General features: G+C 46.2%; 1 protein-coding gene across 1 annotated transcript in view; it reads right to left on the bottom strand.

The window, feature by feature from the left end:
- tead1a (TEA domain family member 1a) overlaps positions 1 to 6,738 on the bottom strand; it is a 45,374-nt gene extending 38,636 nt beyond the window's left edge. The window contains exon 1 of the mRNA XM_037108101.1: positions 6,412 to 6,738. The gene's annotated coding sequence lies outside the window, so the exon portion shown is untranslated. The remainder of the gene's footprint in view (positions 1 to 6,411) is intronic.
- Between the last annotated feature and the right edge of the window lie 8,549 nt (positions 6,739 to 15,287).

Here is a 15,287-nt window from a genome sequence, read left to right as displayed (position 1 = left end):
CTGACCATGGAACGACTGCAGATTCTACCCTTCGGTCAAGCGTGAAAGCGTTATCACACGGCGATGTCTAGCTAAAGTTGGCCAGCATTAGCCAAGCAGAGACTATAAGTACCTAGCTGCTCCAGTTCATAAGACCAAGACACACCACAGTCATTCAGTCAGCCATTCACAATCACTAACAGCATCTAAAGAACGAAAAGGCAAGTCAGCGTCAGCAGAATGACCATCAGAAGTTGAAGAGAAGCAGAAGCCGTTCAGTATTGTGAGAACGCAGTTGGTTTTAACGCAGCCATTACTTCAGTGTTTCTGAGTAATGCATCCCTCCCTCTCTACGGAGCGCGGGAGCGCAGCACAAACAGCGGTGAGTAATCGCCGTCGGGCCCGCCGAAGACAAAAACTGATGTCGCGAGCGCAGCAGCGGGGAAACATTTTTCCACTGAGAGGGTATCAGAGTGAGCTGTTGTCCCGCTCTCGAGTATTTATCACAGCCTGTTCCTCCAGCAGGGAAAGTAAGCAAGAAGTCGTTGAAATCTAGACTTCCAGCCAGCTTCCTGCTGAGGTCAGGAAACACGAGGTTGATTCAGACTTCCCATGAAGGGTCAGTCGCCCTCATCTATTTATCTGCTTGGCGCTGGAGCCGTGAAAGACCGAGATCGCGCCCACACTGATGCAGATCGGCCTTAAATTGCTGTTTTCTGTCCGCAGTTTGTTGGAGCCTTTTCTTAAAGATGTATCGAAACTACAGAAAGACTCTTAAATCACTTCTTCTACTAACAGTTTATCGTTGCTTGGTTAAAAAATTATTTTTAACCGCCATGATGAACACTTGGGAGATGGAGTGGACTTCCGGATGAGCACCCCCCCCCCCACACCACGCTCAGTATCAATGTGTGTGTGTGTATGTGTGGAAAGCTTCAGATTTCTGGGACTGACAATCACCTCTGGCCTGAAGTGGGCGTCCACCATCCACACCATCATCAAGAATGCCCAGCAGAGGATGTACTTCCTGTGCCAGCTCTCGGCCGGCTGATTCACTTCTGCTCTGCAGTCATCCAGTCCGTCATTGTAATCTGATGGTCATTGTTGTTTTTTATGAACTACATCGACTTTTCCCACCATGTCACACGCATGAATCAGTTCTGTGGGTTTATGTTCCACTCTCTGTGCTTTCCTTGTTTTCAGCTAATGAACATGTCTAATTCTGTCAAAGCTGCGTGGAGCACTGAAAGCAACTTAAACACGTTTAGTTCTACGTGTGTGTGTTCACATACTGGGTCAGTCGGCTGACCTACTGTTGCTGAATGAAATAGATAAACTCCACTATCCTCTCAGGGTAAAAGCTCTGTCTTAAAACATTAATTTACTGTGGGTTTTTTTGGAACATAACAAAAAATGTGGCATGAAGTGTGGATTGATAAAACAGCAGGAATACACATAGTCTCGGCTAATTCAGATTTTTTTTCTAATTCCTCAGCAAAGACAGGGAAAGACAACACTGCCAGTTGTTGTTTTATTGTTTTCCCCCGATGAAAAAATAAAATAAAAATCATCCCTTATTTTGTTTTCTTTTTCTTTCCCTATAAGCATTCACAATTGGAACGTCTTTCACCAATCAGAGGTCAGCAGCAGGGAAATATAATCAGGGTGGGAATCTGTTAAATCTGTGCCATTCTTAATGTTTTTTTTGTTTTTTTTATGGAGAAATGTGTGATGTATGTAACTGTAAACATCGCCAATTGTTGTCAAAAACATTTAAAAAATCAAAACAATAGAACACAAGCCTTCTTATATTCATCTCTTCAGGAAAACTAAAAATGTTATGCCCTCAGCGTTATGTCAGTTTTCCCTGTAGTATCGAACATGGTATTTTTCAGAGGTATCTTGGCACCCCCGCTGTCCTGATGACTCCAAAGTGAGTCGATCTAAACCGGCACTGACAGAAACTGGAGGTGCGGTTTGCTCCTTCAGTCTCCGGGCAGACAAGCAGAAGATATGATAGCAACATCTGAGAGACAGATCTGCTGATGCCGAATACAAAAAACTACATCTGAGGGAGGGGAAGTGCTCGGAGAGGCTGACATGCTGGAAAACAGATCAGCGTTTCAAAAACGCTCCGTGGGCTACACACACTCTACAGTAGGTTCAGCGGTAGAAAAGTGTGTGAACAGTGGAGGAGACATTTTACTCAGATTGGGATTTAGCCTCATGTGATATATTATGTCTCTTCTCATACTGAGGGGTCTCTGCTGCAGACATTTCCTGTTGTGTCCTGCCTGGTATAGACAGTTTCATCTCAGCTTTTGTAAAAACTTTCTCTGAAAAAAAGAAAAGTCGAATGCAGAGAATTAAAAGCAAAAAAAAAAAAAAAAAAACATTTGCTGTGTAAATATTACATTTCCCGCTCCACTTACACACAACGTATCGCGGACGACTCCCTGAACATCTCTCCCAGAGTCACCTGTATGTTAATACGGTTCTTATCATCTGCCAAACACGCTGATAGCGTCCTATTATGAGTTGTGTGACTCACAGTCCAGATTAAACCTCCAACAGATACATTTAGAGATGTGTGGACATGAGAGAGAGAGAGAGAGAGAGGGGGAGACGCGCAGACAGACAGACGGACAGATGAAGACGAGGTGAGGAGAGACGGGCAGCGCAGGCGGTCAGACAAGCCAGCACAGGCTCACAGCCCCCCTCTACACCCCTACACCTCCCTACTCCACCCCACCCAGGAGGACGCCTATTGTTCCCCCATCCCCTAAACAAAGCCCGCACCCACCCCCCCACCTCATCCCACAACCCCAAAACCCACCCTCCCTTCCCTCCCCCACCTACCCCCATTGCCCCCTGCCCCCCACCCACTCAGCATTGTTGCTCTAATAAACCGGCTCCGCTTCCCTAAATTTCATTACACAGGAGCTCGGCCTGCCCTCCGTTTACACTCAGAGGCTCCAAAAACACACCGGCTGAATTTCATCCATCACTCAAGTCCGGTCGCTTTCTGCCGAGCACAGCGGGGCGAAAATCACCACGTTTGGAGGCGAAACCGTTCTTTAGGTTTCACTACCGCTAATGCTGTTAGATGACAGGAAATCAAAACAGGAGCTGGTTTTAATTAGGCTTTAAAGGAACGTGTGAATTTCTCCAATTTACACCTCAATGACTCCAACAACAACGCAGACTTCTGCGCTGCCAGGAGCATCCCACCGTCCCCGGGATTCACCGTGTCACCTGTTGATTCATCCACTTCCACCGAGCCAGACCCTCGCTTAAATGTGCTAAGACGGCAAAAAAAAAAAAAATTATTCAAGCAAAGATGATGAGAAAGCGGGTCCACATCTGGACATCGCAAGACATCATTTCCTGCCAGATTACTCCTCCTAATCCCGACTCCAGAAAAAAAAAAAACTGCGTGCCGGATTCTGTCCTCCCGACTAGAAATGAGACGACAGATGAAACAACAAGGGGGAAGGCAGCGAGCAGCATGCCACACACAACTCCACCATATTGTTACAGCACCGGTGAAGTGCATGAACACACACACCAACATGTGCACGTACACAGCGGTTGTGACTAAAGCACACAGAGGCCATATGGTGCGTCCTCATCCACCGACGCCTGTTGCTGCCGCAACAATAGGCCTGCCTGGCCTGGACAGCAAGAGGCAAACACACACACACAAATGCGCGCACACACACACACCAAATGGTCGTTAGTCAGTCAGTCTGCGTTGCTTAGGCCCAGAACAAACGCCTGGATTTGCATTCTGCACCTCCCTTCGTCCTCCTCCCCTCTCTCTCTCTTTCTCTGGCTCTTGCTCTCTCACTCTCTCTCTCTCTCTCTCTCTCTCACACACACACACACACACACACACACACACACACACACACACACACACACTTCCCGGGTCTCTACAGGTGCACGGAGCACTCAAAACAGATGTCAACGGACTGGAGAGGGAGAGGCGCGGGGGGGCGGGGGGACGACGGGAGGCTATTTGCCCAGGGTGACTGACAAAGCTTTGTACACTCACAGGCCTAGACACAGCAAAGACAATGACACACACACACACACACACACACACACAAATGCTGTTCCCTCCTGTTACACTCACAGGCCTGATTTATAATTCTTGAACACTTTAAAAAGGCAAAAGAAAGAAGAAGAAAAAGTGTGATTCACTCTCAAAATCACTGTGGACACTTTTTCAAAGAGGTTTAAAAATGAATTCCAATCTATTTGTCATCCCGCTGCTGCTGTAGAGCATCATACGTCATATTTGTCTGTACTTTACACTGCTGCCAGCTGCAGATGAGCCAAAACTTACTGTACAGACTGCATCATATCACATTCACCTTCACAGAGCCAGAAATGTAATAAAAAAGAAAAAAAAACTTACATAAAAGAATTTTAGATCTTTCTTATTCTGTTTTCCTGATATTTCAAATGCAGTTTAATTTCCCCTCTGTCACACACACACACACACACACACACACACACACACACACACACTCTCCTCTTGTCACTGAGGTACAGGTATTATTAGCAAGTTCACCAACAGACTCCTGACCGGCCACGATATCAGTCGTCCATTAACTGTTTCAGTCATTTTCCAAGCAAAGGGTGCTCATAATTCTCTAGTCCCTGTGATCACATTAAGTGCCTATTTCTGTTCACATCAGTGTGAAGTGAACATGTGTGAGTTATGATGGGACTAATCAAGACGTTAGAGGACGTCGCTTTGGGCTCAGAGTGATTCAAACAGGACGATTTTTAGGATTTACTGATATTTCAGAGAAGAAGGAAAACTATTTGATACATTTGGACAATATCCTGCAGACGGAACCGACGGCGACACTGATCGTGTGCTGCAGAATTAACACGCCTTAATATTTTATCCGACCTGTAAACTCTCAGTGATGGATGTGTGATTTCACCCCGTGTACACCGTCTCCCTCATTGACAAAATGTTACATTTCATTCAACCCGCATCAATTCTTTCAAGGGAAGAAAAAATCATAATAATAATAATAATAATAATAGGAGTCCTTTTATCCCAGGGACCCTTCCTCTCATCTGACAGATGGATCAGTGTTACACAAGTAATGCAGCTACTATGTCTCTAGCTACAGGCTGTAATTTTCTCCAATAATTACATTGTGGTTTGGCCTGCATTACCACAGATGTCTCGCTATAAAGGACAAGAGCAGCCCTTTAATCAATATTTAAAAGGAAATACACAACATAACTATAAGGCCATATGGGGATATTACAGGCTGATGATACTGAGGGGGATTTAAAATTAAAAATAAATAAATAAATAAAATAAATGTCTCTTAGAAAACAGTCAGAGGTTTTTAAAAAAAAAAAACAAACACGCTGTGATTTGGGTGTGAAATTAAAATCTGGAATCATTAGAAATAAACTCAATTTCCGGAAAAGAAAAAAACGTGACAAAGTGATCTGACTTTCTCCACACAAACTGTCACTGATGTAAAGCCTGGATGTACACAGGGAGCGATGAGTCAGCCTGGGAAAGGTGGAAGAGCTGTGATCTTTTTAGATCAAAAATAATAATAACAACAATATTAAAAAATAAAATAAAAAAAAACAGGACTTTCAATCCCTTCATCGAGCTCGTCTGTCTTTAAGGTGGAGAGGAGGAGTGAATGCTGACAAATCCACCAGCGAGCCGGCGTGATCGCGTTTCCATTGAGCATGTAATGTGCTCTGTCCGCTGGGTCAACACTGGCTGTGTGCATGTTATCAGCCTGTGGCCTGTTCCTGTGGCTGGGCCCTGCCTGCTGCCTGCTGCCTGCTGCCTGCTGCCTGCCTGTGAAGCTGAAGAGAGAAAAAACCCCGCCGATGCAACAAGTCCCCTCATTCACTCCCAGCTTTGTTAAGCTGCCTCCCGGGCGCCGCGGCGACAATGTTCTCATCCCCCCCTTTTTTTTTTCGCCTTACAACGGAGGTCAACTCATGAGCGCAACTCTGACGGACAGATATCCTACAGTGTGTCTTTCAACACTAGAGGAAGAAGTGATAGAAAAGGCGGCTTTGCTTGTGTTTGGTGTGTGTGTGTGTGTATGTGTGTGTGTCGGGAGAGAGGAGGATAAAAAAAAAAAACAAAAAACTGGAGTGAAAGCGACATCCCTCGCTCCGGAGCTCGCACGGCGAAGCGTTAATAAGCTTGTTAGACTTGTTTAACATCTAGAAGCGGGTCGAGCGCGTCGATCCGACTCGCGATGAGGCCGAATTTGTCTTCGTTTCGGCTCCGGTGGCCACTTCGGGGTTTGAGAAACAAGCGAAAACGTCCGGGGGCTTTCAGACGCGCAGGCTTTACAGGCTGAGGTGGGGAGGGGAAGAGAGAGCCGGGGGGGGGGAGAGGACTCCTCCTTGGGAACTTACCTCGATTCATACGCCTCTTTATGGATTAATTCCCACACTTTTCCGCGGATCGGAGCCGCCGCAGCGTCGGGAAGCGCTCCGCCAACTCCAGAGGCTCCTCTCGGTTCGGGTTTGATGAAGGGTCGGGCGCGCTGAGTGCGTAAAATGCGCAGCGTCTCTCCAAGGATGCGAAATATGCGCGGAATGGGAGCAGGAATGAAATGAACGCGGTGGACTGAGTTGAACGGGGCGGGGTGAGAGGGACTGGCGTCACCCTGGATGGATGAAACGGAGTGAGTGAGAGATGGGAGGATGGGTGGAGAGAGAGAGAGAGCGCGCGCGAGAGAGAAAGAGAGAGAGAGGGGAAAGGAGAGCGAGGGGGAAGGGGAAGGGGCCGGACTGTATGGGCTGCGTTCAACAACAAAAGGAAAGAGTGGAGCGCCCAAACTCTACTGAGAGGAGCAGCAGAGAGGCCGCCGACAACAGGTCTGCCCAGTGACAACACCACGGAGCGAGACCACCACCAAACTTTTCAGACAGTCACACGTAAGACCAAGTGAGTCCACGAAAAATAGGTGTCATTTAAAGAAGTTAGATATCAAATGTTAAAGGAGCGTTCCGTAGCTTTGGAGAGGAATTTCAATGAGAAGAGGAACACCTTCATCGACTGATTTTATTTTATGCTTGAATGAAATGCTCTCTCTCTGTTTTCATGTCTGAATAAACACATTGACCTGAAAAGGAGCAAACCAGTTTCTACTGTTTTACTTTGTTTATATGTGGCGGACCCTGCCGCCTTTCGAGCTTTAAACAGTGCTCTGGGACCTGGGAGGATACTTCTGAGTTTGTATTAATAACTCATTAAAAATGTCAAGTAGTATGTGTGATAGTGTGAATTTATTCTTCAAGACAACACAGTGCCCCTGTAAAGAAGTAAGACTTTAAATATGAAGCAGCAGTTTAAGTAATTTAGCGAGACTATCTGTTGTTGGTTTTTTTTTGTTGTTTTTTTTTTTAAGAATAAAAACACTTTGTTCTTTTTACAAATCAAGAATTTTAATCAATAAAATGCAATAAAATGAACCCGTCCATCGGGCCTGTTATGGTCTGGTGTGGCCTGAAGTTTATGCTAGCTGATGTTAGCTGATTTAAGCGAAATTTCACTGAGTATGTTCCCAGACGCAATCAGTGTTGTCTACTTGTGCTACTGTCATGTTATTTGAGCTGTGATGTGTTAATATCCCAAAAAGTGACAGGATCTCAGTTTAAACACAATACTTGACCATAGACGGGCTCTGGGACTGGTCTGTTGTTCTACTCACATACAAGTGATAAAAACATGAATAATACATATAGATTGATACACATTTTTACACAGAGCCCCTTTAGTTAAGGTATTGCTTTAATGGTGTCCCATGTAAGAACTGGCCACCTGTCAAATTCATACTCAGAACAAGCAAACCGCTAACTGCTGCTAACTGTAGCTGCTGCTAGCTAGTTAGCTCAGTTAGCTGTGCAGCTAGCGGTCTTGACAGTGTTGGTGTTTACACAACTAGCACAGGTGCTTTGGACTGGTTAGCTGGTTAGCATGCTACGTAATACTTACTGTAGAGGTCAAAGCGTAAAAACTTGTTTTGTCACATTCTGTTCAGAAATACCGTCAACGCATGAACTTTTTCAAGAAAAGCTCTGACATAAAGCACCTTTTAATATTTGTCGGCTTAACGGCAATGCAAGACATTTTTCTCCATATCCACAACAACTGTGCTTTATCACAATATACATCTACGACACGTCCACATTTGAGCTAACGTAACAAATAGAGGCTGCGTTGATGTAACAGTCAGCTGCTACAGTCTGTCGTGTTCATCAGTATGTAAGCTGTGAGCTACTGTATTTAAATCTTCCTCTAGGTGTGTGTTAAAGGAGCGGCATCAGTGTTGTGGTGATTTGTCTCAAGCTGAATCCAAACTGCCCTAACTTCAAATGAACAAAGTCCCCCTCTCCACCTCTGCAGGACCCCCGGGGGCTGCCGGGGACCCCACGTTTAGCCTCTGCCCTAACCAGAAAATCTTTGTCTCCCTCCCTCAGATCTGTGAATGCAGCAGGCGGGCCGCCTCGGCCTCATAAAGGAGTTGTTGTTTACTACTAAGCTCTGCCTATCTCAGGTTACATCCCCTCAGGCACTGCTGGACTGTCATCTCCCCAGAGGGAGGGGCTGTGACATAAAACAAACACAGATATGCCAGGGTCACAGGCTGGAACACCTACTGCAACCTGACACCCAGCAAGCCAGCCAGCCAGCAGACCCGCATTCCACATGGCAGCGTGTCTGTGTTTGTGTGCATAAGTCAAATTCTCTCAGATGCATACAAACATTGCCGCACACAGCTGACTCACATGTGGACTGTACACATGGTCCCGTCACAGCTCTCTGGAGCCACGCGTCGTCTCTCATTTTCAGAGCCAGAGCCGAGCAAACACGGGGCCAGGCTGGTAAAACATCCAGCCCGGTGACCCCGAGGTCAACAGTCTGACCTGCAGCCTGACCTCACCTGCTTTCCTGATGTTTTATTAACACTCTGGCGGCCAGGATCCCACGTGTTCCCCGTGGGAGGCTTGGATCCGTGGGGGCACAAAACACAATTGGACATCTATTATTTAGAAATGTATCAAGTCAGCATTATTTGCAGAGATTTGAGCGCTCCCGGTGTCGGCTTTCTCCAGAGTCGCAGCCTTGATCGTGCCAGAATAGAACGGCCATAAAATCCAAATAGATCCGACTGTCACTCCCTAAACTCTTTGAGGTGCTAAAAATAATTTTGCGGAGAGACAAACGTGTCCCGTAAGCTCTGCTTTGGGCAACACTGCTTGAAGTGGAACCTTCTAATCTGTGCACCCGTTTCAATCTGTGTATAATTTAATATTTTTGGTCTCCTCGGTGCCTGAAATGACAGAGGGGAAGATAAAGATGGAGTAGATTAAGTCAGCGTTGACGGACGCATAAATGTGCCCTCCTGTGGTCTGCGGGGAGCGAGTTAAACAATGAGAGGGCCGAGTCTCTACGTGGGTTTGACCAGATTCTTAAGAGTTGAGTTTAGGGGTGACGTTTACATCCTGACGACATCCATGAAACAAGCCTCCCTGCGTGCTCGCTGAGAGTTATTGTCTAGTTATGTTATGTTATGCCGTTATAGCATGTTTACACATTGGTTTCATGTTCAGATGAGCCCTTCAGTCAATTTCCCACACTGTTACAGTGGAAATCTGGCTGGGTTGGACCAAGTAAGACCACCTCCAGCACGGCACACGTCTGGATTTACAGCCCTCACGCTAATGCGAAGGCTGCAGCAGCGAAAGGTTAAAGAGAGACAAAAAATGCGGGATCTTTTCCTGACTTCCAAAGTCTTGATCGCACTCCAGGATGGACGAGGGCGGCGGCAGACTCGCACATGGACAGCAGGTGGGCGCGCGCTCACACGTGCAACAGCTGAGCGGCTAACATCTGCTAATTTGAATGGGATCACAACACTGAAATGGTGCGCCTCTTCTGGACTTCCCCAGTGTTACTGGACCGAACGGTTCAAATCCTGCCGAAATCAGTCATTTAGTGAGGGCTGTGATTCTAAAATAAAATGACACAAAGGCAAATAAAAAAAAACTGTGATGACACAGCATGGCCACCGTGCCAAACTGGCTTTAACTGGGGGCCTTGGGTCAGCGGGGATAGACCAAAATTCTTCTAGACGCAATTGGATAGGTAGCTTGTTTTTGCCACCGACAGGCTCCGATGTTCTGTTTCATTTTTATTATGTAAGTGGCGACATTATGAAAAGAATCCCTACAGAATCCCCTGCATGGTAGACTGAGATCTTTGCTGTCTCGCCAGAAACAGTTTTTTTTTTCCTCAAAAACCACCAGACAGTAACACATTTAATTCAAACAAAATAAAACTCACCAGAAGCATCTTGGTTAATCTTACCAACCCTGGTTCAGTCAGAATAAACATTTAGCCATCTTGGTTGTTTTCTGTAGGGCCCGACACAGACCAGGAAGGACTGAAATCCATCTGAGCAGGAAGACTACCAGAAGATCCCTTTCGGCTCTCTTATGACTGAGCAAATGAAAGTTGCTCGCAGATTTGCCTGATCCTACAGCCTACAGAAAATCCAGCAAACACTTCTAGATTTGAGCAAGTGTCTATGAAATATGAAAAAGAAATAGCTTGTTGACATCATCTAGAACTCTGGTTTCGATCAGGTTTGTAGGCTGGCAGATTCTACTAATTTTATCAAAAACAGCTGAGAGAATGGCCTCGCAGATCTGGGTTAGTTGGACCGGTGAGAGGCGTGGGGGGGGGGGGGGGGGGGGGCGGGTGTCCCTCGCGCTCACAGTGGTCATTGGTTAAGCCATGCAGAGAAAAGGTCATTCGCCTGAAAAATGGGTTTCAAAAGCCATCCCTGATGCATCGTATGAGACAACCGGGAGCCCTTTCCTCCGTTGTATTTTCATTTTCCAACTCACAGCTCCCACTCACACACCGGCTGCCACTCATTGCAAGAATATTTATAACCTATAACATTCGGTCACGTTTGAATATCAGTGTATTCAACACGGAACCGGTGTGTCAAGGAGACGCGCTGCATACGAATCAATACTTTATTCAGCAAGGCTTAGAGAACAACTTGGAAGCCTTGCTCAGCAGAGAAGCGCTGACCTCAAACGTCGACGCGGTTTGAAGGCGGTGGGCTGCGAATTCCCAAATCTGATTGACACGTCCTCAGTCCTGGAAGGCCTCGCTGTCCACAAGTGTCTGATAGGCGGAGGTCACTGCTGTGGCTGGAAAGCTCCCCAGTGAGAAGGGCTGCAGCTGAGGAAAAAAACGCTGAAGGCTCGGGATGCCGGTGGGCTTCTGATTGTTGGCACATTTCATTCATGTGGCACGGATTCAAGAGCGGCACCTCATTTTTAAGAAAGAACGCCGGTACCCCTGACCACGCTCGGGTACAGGGACGCTCACATTCAGAGGAAACAAGATGAGCTCCCTTGCAGAAAAAGTGGCCCAGCTGTACACCCTCCTACATGCGATGGCTGGGGGGCTGTTAATCCTCTTTGCATGTATGTTGCAGATCTGGACCCAGCCCATGACTGCATGTGCACCCTGACGCTTCCTGTGGGACGTATCGCTGGAACCACCAGAGGCTGCCAGGCCGTAGCTGTGTTCACCGCACATGCAGATGCAGATTGCAGATTGCAGATTGCAGATTGCAGATTGTAGATTGCAGTCCTTGCTTTAAATGGAGCTGGTTAAAAAGCAGACTTCAACAGGGACGCCAATTGTCTCCTCTGCTGTTAGTGGTTTTTTTTTCAATACAGAGTGCATCAATGAGGAGAAGAAAATCAACATTTTGGCAGCACGTGTGCCATTAACACAAGCTGACAAACAGATTCAAACCGAAAATTAATTTAACTTTGGCCCTGACGCCTCGGTGATAGCGCGGCGCACCACTGAATGGGTCTGAAATTGAAAGAGAATGAGTAATTAAAGAAAAACCCGAGCGCATAAATCAATCCAACTTTCACCTGATGGAATTCATTCCATTGCGAGACGGGCCCGAGGAAGAAATAACCCTGAAGCACGCGGCATTCAGCGGTGCCACAAGTTCCAGCTCCTCACCGAGACCTTGAGCTTTGTCAGCGTCACTCATCTTTACCCTGCAGCATATTAGTCGCCATATTCTGGAGGGGCTGTTTGTGTGGCATTCAATGAGCCCTTCCGTGAAAAGTGTTTGCACTTGTGTGTGTGGTGCATATGAGGAGCGTTATGCCTTAAACAACAGGATGGGGTACATGTACAGAATAGAGACTCCAAGGCTGGGATATTAATGTCTGCAGGCCGCTCCTGCTTTGAAATGCACTTTCTGTGGCACAGAGATTCCATGAAACGCCGCTAATTAATTTTGTGCTTATTCATTTGCTGCTTTTTTAAAAGTGATTTCTCTCAGCCGCAGCCTTGAAACTAGCCGAGACGACACATCTCAGTGAAAGTCGCGGAAGCGGCTTTACCCTGTAGGCCATGTTTTCCTTCCAAACTGAAAAGTATTTCTCCCCCTGAGATTCTTTAGTTCATAAAATGCAGAAGTATTTTCTTCATATGAACTGAGGCTTCTCGCACTATCCAAAAAAATAATTTGTGTGGCGAAATCGGGCGGTAAGGCCGAGAGTCGTGAGTAATGGTGCTGAGATGTAAACATGTTTTCTCAGTCGTGCGACGGTCTGAACCCGGCGAGGGCAATCAGCCTCATCTGAACAGTAGTCGTGACATAATGAAGACCTTTGTAATGATGAGCGGGCCCTGCTGAATGCCTCCTTCAGCCCTCTTCAGTTTACATAGCAGCCTAACATCATATACACAGAAATCAAGCCGAGCTGTAAGCCTTTAGCTCAGGGCTTATTCATCTCTGAAGCAGACAGGAAACATTGTGAGAAATCAAAGTCATTTTGACTTCACAAATTGGGATGGACCAAAATGTATTATTTATATTCTGAGGGAATTTTCTTCCCTGAATCTTCTTCCAAATACTAAGTTCCACTTAATGTGCATGGAAACCCTACGTTTCCTCCAGTTGCACTTGGTTTATATCACATATATTTCTGCTTCTGTGGCAGTGCATGACAGACAAAATAAAACAAAAGAGCTATAAACCCAGTGTAGGCTACCTGCCCAGCAGCACAGAGCGAACGGGCAGCGTTAGCATCAAGCTAGTGAACATAGCGTAGCATTTTGAAGCTAAACGGGTCAGATCATTTCCTCAGGAGTTGATGAGGGAGATTACATTCTAGAGGCAGCCAAGAGACATGATTTCAAATGAGCGGTGATGTTGCTAGATGTCTGTTGGATGTGGAATTTGTTGGGAAATGTAACTTTAACAGCTTCATCTTTAATATGGCAGTGTCCTGTTCTGAGGCCGCTCTGTTGCTGCCAAGTGCACCCCTGCCAAAAAAAAAAAAAAATACTACTTTAATGTTTACTAGCAACAACAGTGTTGGCAGGTAATGTTTTCACTTTGTGTGTGTGCACGCATGTGTGTGTGAGCATGCACCTGTGTGTGTGGTCCTGCAGACACCTTTTCCAGGAGGACCTACCACAGGAGTGATTCTGAGTACTGGTGTCTGTCTGTGGAGAGAGTCTTTCAGCAGAGTGAAGATGCAGTCCTGAAACTTTCCACGAGTGTAGCTGGGCTCAGAATGAAGGCTGAGCTCCGAGACAGCTATGGTCCGACTTGACTCGTGTAATAATGTAGTCGTGACTACTGAGTCTCTTTCTAAGCTTTGCCGACAGTAAGGCCTATTGAATGAGATTAACAGATCACCTAACAGACCGGATGTGACTGTGTTTGTGACACTGTGCGTGGAAGCTCGTTCGTTGTGGTGAAGAAAAGGATGGACCCACCAGGCCGTCTGCTGAGGAACACTGTGAGAGCAAGTCTTGAAGTCCACAAAAGTTAGTAAGCAGATACCTTCAGTTAAAGTACGTAATAAATAACTGGTTATAAACAGCCTGTTTTTAATTCTGATGCCTTAGTACGACCCACACAGGCAAACAAAACCATGAGTGAGAAGACTGGCTGGTTCTGTACAATATTAATCTTAATGGCACGAGGTTGGATAAGGAAGTATTTCAGTCTGAGCCTGAGGCAGCAGGTACTACTGTAGGATAATATGACTTAACTGTAACATTACTAAAGAATGCTGATAACCTTTGCTCCAACAAAATGACAGCTAGTGCGCAGTTACATCTGTTGGGAACCAGCTGAAGTCTATTTTGTTTGAACGTCATATAAAGTTATGCATCTTTCACCGCCTGCAAACAGCAGTTTAAAAAAAAAAAAAAAACAGAAAGAAAGCTCCTCGTCCCTGCTTTAATTTTGTCAAGACGTATTTGTGTGAACTTGCGGGCTTAAACATGCCTCGCCTGCATTCTACATCTATATTTGCCACCTCACAGTCGTCCTCTCACCGCCGTCTGTTCTTTGCGCTCCACAGGGTGGCCGTGATGACAAGTCGTAAGGGGAACAATTTTCAACATGCAAATTGAGAATTCTTTTTAAACAGCATGTTCAGTATGTACGGGCTGCCGACAAGGCTGTAAAGCACGTTGCTGCGAGAACATTGTATTCACGTCGACCTGTTCATATTGTTTTCTCTGCAGGGTTTAGTTTTAGTCACATCTTCTTTCTGAGGGCTTTGTGGGAGCCTGCCTGGCACACTGCTCTGCTCTTTTACTTGAACACAATGCATTCACAATGCAAACTCAATAGTGTACTCTCCAGTTAAAAAAAAGAGAGAGAGAGAGAGAGAGAAGCAGGAGATGGAGAGTGGCAGCGGAGCACAGGGCGTCAGGTACACTGAGCCTACACTCCTTTGTGTTTTTTAAATGCTCCGTTTTATAGAAATGGGGAGCAGACCAGCCTCCCTTTGAATTTTTTGACATTTATTTGACGCGTGGATAGAGAGTGCCATGCAGACATGAAAGATAGCAGTTACACGGCTGAGGTTTAGGGGCTCAATTTCCATGATCGGCATTGATTACGCCGCTCTGAGAGGGGGAGAGAATGAAGGAACTAGTCAAAAGAGGTCACAAGCTCTTTCCCTCCACCGCTGCCTCTGAGGGACGGGAGCGCTGATCTGAATCAGCCTTACCTTTTGTGTCCTTATGTGCATCATAAGTTATCAGGGGCTTAAAACAGGGAACAGAGCGCACTAACCCAATGGGCTACAACTGCAGGACACGCTGTATGTTCCGGGAGTGAGCTGCAGATTATGCGTGAGATACTTAAACTGGCATTTAAGGCACAATACATTTGTGTAGGTGGACTTCAGAGGTTTTGTATGGG

This window comes from Acanthopagrus latus, chromosome 8, assembly GCF_904848185.1.
Source record: "Acanthopagrus latus isolate v.2019 chromosome 8, fAcaLat1.1, whole genome shotgun sequence".
In the NCBI taxonomy this organism is placed as follows: domain Eukaryota; kingdom Metazoa; phylum Chordata; class Actinopteri; order Spariformes; family Sparidae; genus Acanthopagrus; species Acanthopagrus latus.
The sequence above is the reverse complement of the archived record's forward strand: the minus strand, read 5'-3'. Positions and strand labels throughout refer to the sequence as shown.